Below are 12,397 nucleotides of genomic sequence, written 5' to 3' on the forward strand. Positions count from 1 at the left end.
CCAAAGTACCCTGCTCTCACATAAATCCTCACAGCCACCCCGAATGAGTCAAAACCGATATTGTTATCCACATCTCTATTTTATGAAAAGAATGAATTGAGGAAAGAGTTGTCAGGAAATCTGTAATCCAGTCTTTCCTTGGATGAATATGTGGTCTTTAGTATAGTCACCAATCACAGATTTGCTGAAACATTCATCCATTAAATCATAACTGTTATTGACTAAAAAAACTACCAGAAAATTTCCACATGGCTTCCCTAGAGGACAACAGTTCCTGAAATGGCTTAAATGCAGAAAACAATGCTGCTTCAGAACTGAAAACCAATTTTTAAATGTCTAAATTTATAAACCAATGCAGGAGCATTTGGCCTTTAAACAAAAACCCTTACTCTCATCTGAACTCCTAAATATTCTACACAAGAAGCTTAACCCTTTTCAATATCATCTTGGTTTAATATTGTAGTCCTTCAATCTATTTTTTAAGGGTGTGATCTTATTTTATATTCATATGACATACCTGTTCATCACCCCAATCTCTAAGCACATGTGTTTATTAAAATACAAAAATCACAACTCTCAAATACCAACTATTTTAAACAGCCCAAAATACAAAAACAGAAGTCCAGAGACTGATGTCAACAAGATGGTCGTCTAGAAGGCCCTAGTACTCATCTCTCCCCAACCCCCAACAAGCAACCAAAACAATGAACCAACAACTATATTTTAACAAAAAAACTGAGGAGGCAGGCCAGGCGAAGTGGCTCACGCCTGTAATCCCAGCACTTTGAGAGGTCGAGGCAGGAGGATTCGTTGAGCCTAGGAGTTCAAAACTAGCCTGGGCAACACAGCAAGACTCTGTCTCTAAAAATAATAAGTAATAACTGAGGGAGAGCACTAGAGTACATCAGAGGAATAACAGAAACCCTTGTAAGCACACAGAAACTCAGGATGGCCACAGAGAAAGAAGGAAATATTGGGATCTCATCACTCCATCCCAGAGTTGAGATCATCTGGGAACCAGGAGGAACTTCTTCCTAAAGCAAGGATGTGAACGAGAGAATACCAGCAGCCTCCACCAACAACTTGGACACCTACAGACCTCACCAGTGGGGTCCCTGCAGTCCTCACAGGCACTAACACCAGCTGAGGGAGCTACCTGGAGTCCAAATAGCTGTGCTCCCCCAAGAAAGAAGATACTATGTCCACCCTTGTGGCCCAAAAGACTACTGCACTATGCCACCTTGGAACTGGAACTGTGGCAGAATGTGTATTGCTCTGGGGGAAAGTAGCCACAGATTCCCTTCATCACTGAGACTAAGCCACCACCGAACCACCCCAGTCCACTGGCCCATCCCCAAGCCAGCTGTGAACAGTTGGTACACCCTTCCCTGTGGGGCCAAGTGGAAACAGAGTCAGTCCACCTACACTTGTCCTCACACCCTCAGGCCAGAGCTAAAAGTGGCATCTTGCCTTCTGGGAAAATAGGACTTTGGCCACTCAGAGCAGTCCCATATCCCCAGTTCCCAAGTTGAAACAGTGCCTTGGCCACCCAGAGCAGTCACACACCCCAGTACCCAAGCTGAAGTGGCACCCTCCATCGCGGGGAAATGTGCCTGAGCTGCACAGAACAGTCACGCCCCACCAGGCCAAAGCTGGAAGCGCATATCACTCCCTGGGAAATCGATGCCCTGCCTGAGCTGAGCAGCTACACATCCCCAGGCTGAGGTACCCCATATCCGAGACAAACACCTGTGGCTGACCTAGATAGCTCACCCTACAGGACAAACAACTCTAGTACCTTGCTTCTCTGGAACTGGATTAGCCCTCCAGCGTCTAAGCTGTTGAGATACTCCTCTCCCTGGGGAATAAAGTCATCACTGTGCTATTCCCTACCCCCTCTCCTGGGGCCCAAATCACAGCTGTGTTCTGCCATTCTGGGGTACTTGCTGCTATTGCACCTGGATTCACAGAGTCTGAATACTGCCAAGCCCCACCATCCCAAGGTCTAGAGTCACTACTACCCAGGACCTCATCCCCTGAGATCCAAGTGAGATCTCAAGTGAGATCCAAATGAGAACCCTATTGGCTTAAATTCCTGAATTGTAGCCACACCCTGCTCCCCAGGTCAAAACCTTCAAAGTACCCCCTCTTCCCAGGAGTCAGGCCAGTGTTGTGCCCTGCCCTCCAGGAAGAGAATCATAGCTACAACCCATTCCCCTGGGCCCGGGCTGCTAGAGGGTGCCTCAGTGTCATAGATCCTGGCTCTGTGGGCAACCTATATCCAACACAGCCAGAGCAAGCAAACCTGCACCCCAAGAACCAGGTGACAAAATAGGTTTATGAGATGCGGAGCCTAGACATTGAAACCCACAGCTGCTCCAAGCACCTACATAGAATACAGTGCCACTGCAGCTGCTTATGGGCCATAACAAATCTGACACCAAAAATGACTTAGACACCCTCAGCTAAGTCTCCTGTTGTGAGGAAAACAAGACGAGGAGGACCCCAAAAGCCCTCGACAGCAAGAACATTACCACTGCTGCCACAAACTTCTACAACCTATGCCACTGAGGTGCCACAATTATTGCTGATACTGAAAGCAGCTAAAGAAGTTACATGGATACTATACCACTGCACCTATTTGGAAACAATCACTACACCCTTCTCAACCAATAAATTAAAACTCAACTGCAAGTGGGCCAGGCACGGTGGCTCATGCCTGTAATCCCAGCAGTTTGGGAGGCCAAGGCAGGTGGATCACAAGGTCAGGAGTTCAAGACCAGCCTGGCCAAGATGGTGAAACCCTGTCTCTACTAAAAATACAAAAATTAGGCAGGCATGGTGGTGAGCGCCTGTAATCCCAGCTACTCAGGAGGCTGAGGCAGAGGACTGCTTGAACCCAGGAGGCAGAGATTGCAGTCAGCCGAGATCACGCCACTTGCACTCCAGCCTGGGCAATAGAGTGCGACTCCGTCTCAAACAAAACAAAACAAAACAAAAAAACAAGAAAACACTCAACTGCAGGTGAAAGTTATTCTCTATAAAAGCCACTCTACAGAGTTTAGAAAAGGGAATTGTTCCACTAGATGCATGGACATCAACAGAGGCACGCATGAAACGAAAACAAAAAGCGGCCAGGTGCAGTAGCTCACACCTGTAACCCCAGCACTTTGGGAGGCTGAGGCAGGCAGATCATGAGATCAAGAGATCAAGACCATCCTGGTCAACATGGTGAAACCCCATCTCTACTAAAAATACAAAAATTAGCTGGGCATGGTGGCGCACGCCTGTAGTCCCAGCTACTCGGGAGGCTGAGGCAAGAAAATAGCTTGAACCCAGGAGGTAGAGGTTGCAGTGAGTCGAGATGGTGTCATTGCACTTCAGCCTGGGCAACAAGAGTGAAATTCCATCTCAAAAAAAAAAAAAGGCAAGGAAATAGGAAACTACCAAGGGAACACTACAATTCTCTAGTAGCAGACCCCAGTGAAAAAGAAATCAACAAAAGGAATTCAAAATAATAACCTTAAGGAAACACAATGAAATACAAAAAAAAAATACAGATAATTCAATAAAACCAGAAAAATAATTCATGACATGAATGAGAAATTCCATAAAGAAATAGAAATAATAAAAAAAAAACAAACAGAAATTCTGCAGCTGAGGAATTCAATGATAAAATAAAAAAATACAATGGAGAGCTTCAATAGCAGACTTGATCAAGCAAAAGAATCTCTGAATTTAAAAGTAAGTAGTCTAACATTACCCATTCAGTGGGGAAAAAAAAAAGACTGACAAAAGCCTATAAGCTTATGGGACACCATTAAGCAAGCAAATATTCCTATTATGGCACTTTCAAAGGGATAAGAGACAAGAAAAGGTGTAGAAAGCCTATTTAATAAAATAACCGAAAACTTCCCAAGTCTGGAGAGAGATATAAAAATCATCCAGATTCAAAAACCTCACAAGTCCCCAAATAGATTCAACCTAAAAAGGTCTTCCCTAAGGTACCTTATAGTCCAACTGTCAAAAGAGAATTCTAAGAACAGCAGGAAAAAAAGTCAAGTCACATACAAGGAAGGCCCTGTTAGATTAAAAGCAGATTTCTTTCTTTTCTTTTCTTTTCTTTTCTTTTTTTTTTTTTTTTTGAGATGGAGGAGTCTCACTCTCTCACCCAGGCTGGAGTGCAGTGGCATGATCTTGGCTCACTGTAAGCTCAGCCTCTCAATTTCACACCATTCTCCTGCCTCAGCCTCCCGAGTAGCTGGGACTACAGGCGCCTGCCACTACACCCGGCTAATTTTTTGTATTTTTAGTAGAAACGGGGTTTCACCATGTTAGCCAGGATGGTCTCGATCTCCTGACCTCATGATCCACCCGCCTTGGCCTCCCAAAGTGCTGGGATTATAGGCATGAGCCACCGCACCCAGCCTAAAAGTAGATTTTTCCTTAGAAACCTTACAGGCCAGGACAGTATGGGATGATATACTCAATGTGATGGAAGAAAAATACTTCTAGCTAAGAATACTGTATCCAGTAAAGCTGTCTTTCAGAAATCAGGGAGAAATAAAAGTCTTCTCCAGACAAGTGAAAACTGAGGGAATTTATCACTACTAGACTGGCCTTACAAGAACTGCCCAAAGGAGTCCTATATCTGGAAGGAAAAAAAGATGAAAATTACTATAATGAAATCATACAAAAGTATAAAACTCATTGCTAGAGCAGATACACAAAGGATAAAGCAAACAGAATCAAACCTTACCATTACAGAAAACCACCAAACTTCAATGATAAACTATGAGAGCAAAAAAGGAACAAAGGATATACAAAACCACCAGAAACAATTAACAAAATGAGAGGAATAAATACTCACCTATCAATAACAAACTTGAATGTAAACAAATTGCCCACATAAAAGATATAGACTGGATAAATGGAATTTTTTAAATGACTCAACTATATGCTGCCAACAGCAAACTCACTTCATCTGTAAAGACACATACAGACTGAAACCAAAAGAGAGCAGGTGTAGCTTTATGTGTATCAGATGAAAGAGACTTAAAAATCAAAAACTGTAAAAAGAGACAAGGTTATTATATAATGAAAAAGGGATCAATTCAGCAAGAAGATATAACAACTACAAATATATATGCACTCAACACCAAAGCACCCAGATACATAAAGCAAAATACTAGCTCTAAAGGGAGAGCTATACTCCAATACGTAACAGTTGGGGACCCAACACCCCACTCTCAGCAACGGACAGATCATCTAGACAGAAAATCAACAAGAAAAAAATGGATTTAAGCTGCACTTTAGACCAAATGAACCTAACAGACATTTAAAAACATTTTATCCGCTGGGCGCGGTGGCTCAAGCCTGTAATCCCAGCACTTTGGGAGGCCGAGACGGGCAGATCACGAGGTCAGGAGATCGAGACCATCCTGGCTAACACGGTGAAACCCCGTCTCTACTAAAAAATACAAAAAAAACTAGCCGGGTGAGGTGGCGGGCGCCTGTAGTCCCAGCTACTGGGGAGGCTGAGGCAGGAGAATGGCGTAAACCCGGGAGGCGGAGCTTGCAGTGAGCCAAGATCCGGTCACTGCACTCCAGCCTGGGCGACAAAAAAAAATGTATCCAACATAATATACATTCTTTTCATCAATACATGACCAATACCCTAGGAGAGAACATGTTAGGCAGCAAACAAATCTAAACAAGTTTAAAAGAACGGAAATCATATGAAGTATCTTTTCTGACTCTAACGGAATAAAACTAGAAATGAGAAACAAGAACTTGCAAATTTGTACAAATACATGAAAATTAAACATGTTTCTGAATGACCAATGGGTCAAAGAAGAAATTAGTAAGTAAATTTCTTAAGCTTCTTGAAATAAACAAAAATAGAAACACAACAGTAACAAACCAAACACAAATGAATAGAAGAAAAGAAACAATAAAGATCAGAATAGAAATAAAATTGAGACCAAAAAAGAAAAAACAGAACAAAGTTAATTTATTTGTAAAGGCAGACAAAACTGACAAACCATTAGTTAGACAAAGCAAGAAAAAAGTGAGAAGACCCAAATAAAATCAGAAATTTAAAAACTATACATTAAAATATACCACAGAAATACAAAGGATCACTAGAGAGACTAGGACAACCAACCATACTCCAATACACTGGAGTATGGATAAAGTCCTGGACACACTTATCAAGACTGAATCAAGAAGAGAGCAAAAACCTGAACAAAACAATTACAGTAAGTTTGAATCAGTAATGAAAAGTCTCCCATTAAAGAAAAGCCCAAAACCCAATGGCTTCACTGTGGAATTCTACCAAACATTTGGAGAAGAACAAATGTCAATTCTTCCCAAACTGTTCCAGAAAACTGAAGAGGAAAGAATTTTTCCAAACTCATTGTATAAGGCCAGCATTACTCTGATGCCAAAACTAGACAAAGACACAACAAAAAAAGAACACCATAGGCCAATATCCCTGATGAACATAGTTGCAAAAATTCTCAACAAAATACTAATAAGCAGAATCCAGCAGCACATTAAAAAGATCACTGACCATGATCAAATGCAATTTATCCCAGGATGCACGGATGGTTCAACATATGCAAATCAATAAATGTGATATATCACATCATTAGAATGAAGGATAAAAATCATATGATCATCTCAATAGACCGGAAAAAAAAAGCATTTTATAATATTAAACATCCCTCATGATAAAAACTCTCAGCAAGTTGGTAGAAGAAACATACTTGAACACAATGAACTTTACGGCCAACATTATACTTAACAGGGAAAAGTTCAAAGTTTTTCTCTAAGATCTGGTACAAGACAAGGATGGCCACTTTCATCACTTTTAGTCAACACAGTACTAGAAGTCCCAGCCAGAGCAATTAGACAAGAGAAAAAAAGAAAGGATATCCAAACTGTAAGGAATCCTTGTTTGCAGATATAATCTTACAGAAAACCCTAAAAGCTCTACCGAAAAACTCCTAACACTGATAAATTACATAAAGTTACAGGACGCAAAATCAATGTACAAAAATCAGTAGCATTTCTATACACCACTAATGAACTAGCAGAAAAAGAAGCCAAGAAAGCAATTCCATTCACAATAGCTACAAACAAACAAAAACGAAATAATGTAGGAATCAATTTAACCAAGGTGAAAGATCTCTACAAGAGTAACTACAAACACTGATGAAAACTTGAGGACATAAAATAATGGAAAGGCATCCATGTTCATTGACTGGAAGAATTAATATTGTGAAAATGACCACAATACCAAAAGCAATCTACACATTCAATGCAATCTCTATCAAAATACCAATGACAATCTTCCCAGAAATTGAAAAACAATCCTAAAATTGATATGGAACCACAAAAGATCCCAAATAGCCAAAGCAATCCTGAACAAAAAGAACAAAGCTGGATGCCTCACACTACCAGACTTCAAAATATACTACAAACCTATAGTAACCAAAACAGTGTGGTGCTGACATAAAAACATACACAGACCAATTAAAGAGAATAAGGAACCCAGAAATAAATTTAGAGCCAACTGATTTTTGACAAAGTCAACCAAGAACATTCACTGAGGAAGAAACAGCCTCTTCTATAAATGGTGCTGGGAAAACTAAATATGTATATGCAGAAAAAATGAAACTAGAACCCTATCTCTCACCATATACAAAAATCAACTCAAAATGGATTGAAGGGCTACGCGTGGTGGCTCATGCTTGTAATCCCAGCACTTTGGGAGGCCGAGTCAGGCAGATCACCTGAGGTTGGGAGTTCAAGACCATCCTGCCAATATGGTGAAACCCCGTTTCTACTAAAAATACAAAAACAAAAATCAGCAGGGCATGGTGGCAGGTGCCTGTAATCCCAGCTACTTGGGAGAGTGAGGCAGAAGAATCGCTTGAACCTGGGAAACAGAGGGTGCAGTGAGATCGCACCACTGCACTCCAGCCTGGGCAACATAGCGAGACTCCATTTAAAAAAAAAAAATGGATTGAAGACTTAAATGTAAGATCCAAAACTATGAAAGTACTGTAAGAAAATGCTTCAAAAACTACTAGAGGAAATTATTCAGGGCACTGGTCAGGACAAAGATTTTATAGAGAAGATTGCAAAAGCACTGGCAACAAGAGCAAAAACAGACAAACAGGATTACATCAAAATAACAACTTCTGCATACCATAGGAAACAACAGAATGAAGATACAACCTGTAGAATGGGGAAAAAATACCTGCAAAGTATACATCCAACAAGGGTTTAATATCCAGAAGATACAAGAAAGTCAAAAGCCTCAACAGAAAAGAAAAAAAAAAAAACTCCAATTTTAAAAAGGGCAAATAAGCTAAATAGGTATCTCTCAAAAGAAGACATACAAGAAGTTTATATTCAGGGCAACTTGAATCTATGCTCCCGGACTGCAATCCTCCATCTTGGCACAAATAAACTCCGGTGCAGGAAGTCAGGGAACCTGAATGGAGGAACCAGCTGAAGCCATGGCAGAAGAACATAAATTGTGAAGATTTCATGGACATTTGTTATTCCCCAAATTAATACTTTTTATAATTTCTTACACCTGTCTTTACTGCAGTCTCTGAACATAAATTGGGAAGATTTCATGGACATCTATTACTTCCCCAATCAATAATCTTATAATAAATTTCCTATTCCTGTCTTTAATCTCCTAATCCCATCATCTTTGTAAGCTAAGGATGTATGTCACCTCAGGACCCTGTGATGATTGCGTTATCTGCACAAATTGTTTGTAAAGCATGTGTGTTTGAACAATATGAAATCTGGGCACCTTGAAAAGAACAGGATAACAACGATTTTTAGGGAACAAGGGAGATAACCATAAAGTCTGACTGCCTGCAGGGCCAGGCAGAACAGTCATATTTCTCTTCTTTCAGAAAGCAAATAGGAGAAATACCGCTGAATTCTTTTATCTTCAAGGAATAACCCTGGGAAAACGAATGCATTCCCACGGGGGAGGTCTCTAACATGGCCGCTCTGGGAGTGTCTGTCTTATGCAGTTGTAGATAAAGGTTGAAATATGCCCTGGTCTCCTGCAGTGCCCTCAGGCTTGCTAGGATTAGGAAATTCCAGCCTGGCAAATTCTAGTCAGACCGGTTGCCTGCTCTCGAACCCTGTTCCTGTTAAGATGTTTATCAATGACAATGTGTGCCCAACAGACATGGACCTTCACCAGTAATTCTTGTTTTGCCCTGACCTTGTGATCTCACTCTGCCTCTCTGCCCTTGTGATATTTTATTGCCTTTGAAGCATGTGATCTCTGTGACCCATTCCCTATTCGTACACCCCTCCCCTTTTGAAACCCCTAATAAAAACTTGGTTTTGCAGCTCAAGGTGCATCACGGAACCTGCCGACATGTGATGTCACCCCCAGACACCGAGCTGTAAAATTTCTTTCTTTTGTACTCTTTCTCTTTATTTCTCAGACCAGCCAACACTTAGCGAAAATAGAAAAGAACCTACGTTGAAATACTGGGGGCTGGTTCCCCCGATAAAACTCTGTATCTACATTTAAAAATGACAATGACAAAAAAACATACAAATGGCTAACAAGTATATGAAAAAAATGTTCAACATCACTAATTAGCAAGAAAATGCAAATCAAAACCTCAAAGAGATACCATCTCATCCCAGAAAGGCTAATTAACTGATGACTAATTTTTTGTCATCAAAACAACAACAGCAACAAAAAAAATGCTGGTGAGGATATGGAGAAAAGATAACTCTATATACTGCTGGTAGGAATGTAAATTGGTACAACCACTACAGAAAACAGTACGAAGGTTCTTCAAAAAACTAAAAACAGTGGCCAGGTGTGATGGCTCATGCTTGTAATCCCAACACTTTGGGAGGCCAAAGCGGGCAGATGGCTTGAACTCAGGAGTTCAAGACCAGCCTGGGCAACATGGTGAAACGTTATCTCTACAAAAATATAAAAATAATTAGCCGGACATGGTGGCACATGCTTGTAGTCCCAGCTGTTCAGGAGGCTGAGGTGAGAGGATTGCCTGAACCCAGAAATTGGGAGGTTGCAGTGAGGCAAGATTACATCACTGCACTCCAGCCTGAGCAACAAAGTGAGACTCTATCTCAAAAAAAATGAAAAAAAAAAAAAAAATTACCGTATGATCCAGTAATCCCACTTTTGACTATATATCCCAAAAAAAGAAAATCAGTATGTCAAAGAAGCACTCCCAAGTTTACTGCAGCACTATTCACAATAGCCAAGATACGGAGTCAATCTAAGAGTCCATCAACAGATGACTGTGATAAAGAAAATGTGGTGGCCAGGCACAGTGGCTCACACCTGTAATCCCACCACTTTGGGAGGCCGAAGTGGGCACATCACCTGAGGTCGGGAGTTCGAGACCAGCCTGACCAACAGGGAGAAACCCTGTCTCTACTAAAAATACAAAAGTAGCCGGGCGTGGTGGCACATGCCTGTAATTCCAGCTACTCAGGAGGCTGAGACAGGAGAATCACTTGAACCCAGGAGGCAGAGGCTGCGGTGAGCCGAGGTCACACCATTGCACTCCAGCCTGGGCAAGAAGAGTGAAACTCTGTCTCAAAAAACAAAAAAAGAAAGAAAATATGGTATATATGCACAAGGGTATACTATTAAGCCATAAAAATGAAAAAAATCCTGTCATTTACAGTAACATGGATGAGCATCAAGGATATATGTTAAGTAAAATAAGCCAGCCACAGAAAGATAAATACCACATGTTCTAACTCATATGTAGAAGCTAAAACAGTTGGCTTCATCGAAGTAGAAAGCAGAACAGCAATTACTACAGGCAGGGAAGGGTTGGGGGAAGGGAAGGAGACAAAGGTTGGTTAATGAATACTAAAGTACAGCTAGACAGGAAGAATAAATTCTAATGTTCTACAGCATTATTACATGATATAATTAACATTTTATTGTATATTTTCAAATAGAAGAGATTGTGAATGCTTCTAACACAAAGAAATAATAAATGTTCTAAGCAATAGATAGGCTAAGATTTGATTACACATTATATACATATATCAAATTATCACACTGTACCACATAAATATATACAATTATTATGTGCCAATTAAAAAATAAAAGCAAAATCTAGATTTTTTAAAGTCCAATTAAAACTTCAATAACATATAATAATGAAGATATTTCTTAGACTCTATCATGAATTGATTCTTGAGTAGTATCCTGCCATAGAACATTCTGCTTCTTATGTTTATCAACTGTAATAACTGACATTTGAAAAGCTATCTCCAGGCATTATTTGTTACAAAAAATTATTTTGCTACAGGGAACAATTATGATGTGAATAATTTCACCTCAGATAACATTTGTTAGTAGAATAAGCTTTCAATTTCTTCACTCTGGTTTTATTCATGATCTCTAATGCAAAATTAAAAGGTTCTGGGCAGACGCAGTGTCTCACACCTGTAGTCCCAGGACACTGGGAGGCCAACGCAGGAGGACTGCTTGAGGCCAGCAGTTCAAGACCATCCTGGGCAGTAAAGCAAGATGCCCCCCGACCCCCATCTTTTAAGAAAAAAAAATTAAATTAAATTTTTAAAGAAAGCTTCAAATGCTTTTATCTGCTATGTAACATTTTTATTACGCATTACTTTACGAAAACATTTCTACATTATCAAATCTGACCCTCAAAATTCAGTTAGATAGATATTATCATTCCCATCTTGTAACTGAAAAAACTGCAAGAAAATCAAGTGATTTGCTCAAGGTTCTTCCACTACTCTGGGGCTGAGACTGAAAGGTCTACTCTACAAGTTTTATTTGTCCAAAGAGTACATAATGAAAAAGGCTATCAACTTAAGGCTCAGCATATATGGACACTGACAAAACTGTTCCAATATCCTACGTGCTGTTTGCATCCCAATCTATAGTATTCACCAACTACCAGTGCTGTGAACATGAGTAGGTCCTCTGTACTACAGGAAGCAAAGAAAGAACATCAGCAGTCCCTTTCTTCCTTTCTACTACCTAAGATTTGAGAGAAAATGAAGAGCTCATAGGAACAGTAGAAAAAAACAAGTCAGGAAAAAAAAGAAAAAATATATATCCCAAGAAGGTAAAGGTCAATGGAAACTACAATCAGGAATCTGGCAAACTGAAGCCTAAAAGAAGAAAAAGACCAAAACAAAAGTCTACACTACCAGAGATGTGCAACATGTTTGAGACTCCTTCCATAAGAAGCCAAATTCTACAAAGAATCAGCACCATGCATCTCAAATAGCAAAAGAATGTATAGGCAATACATTCTCATGACTGTTACCTTAGGGATACAGAGGCATCAATATGTAAAAACAGAACAGC

General features: G+C 40.3%; 1 protein-coding gene across 2 annotated transcripts in view; it reads right to left on the reverse strand.

Moving 5' to 3' along the window:
- TBC1D15 (TBC1 domain family member 15) overlaps positions 1-12,397 on the reverse strand; it is an 81,659-nt gene that overhangs the window by 52,366 nt on the left and 16,896 nt on the right. The window lies entirely within an intron of this gene.

This window comes from Rhinopithecus roxellana, chromosome 10, assembly GCF_007565055.1.
Source record: "Rhinopithecus roxellana isolate Shanxi Qingling chromosome 10, ASM756505v1, whole genome shotgun sequence".
NCBI lineage: Eukaryota > Metazoa > Chordata > Mammalia > Primates > Cercopithecidae > Rhinopithecus > Rhinopithecus roxellana.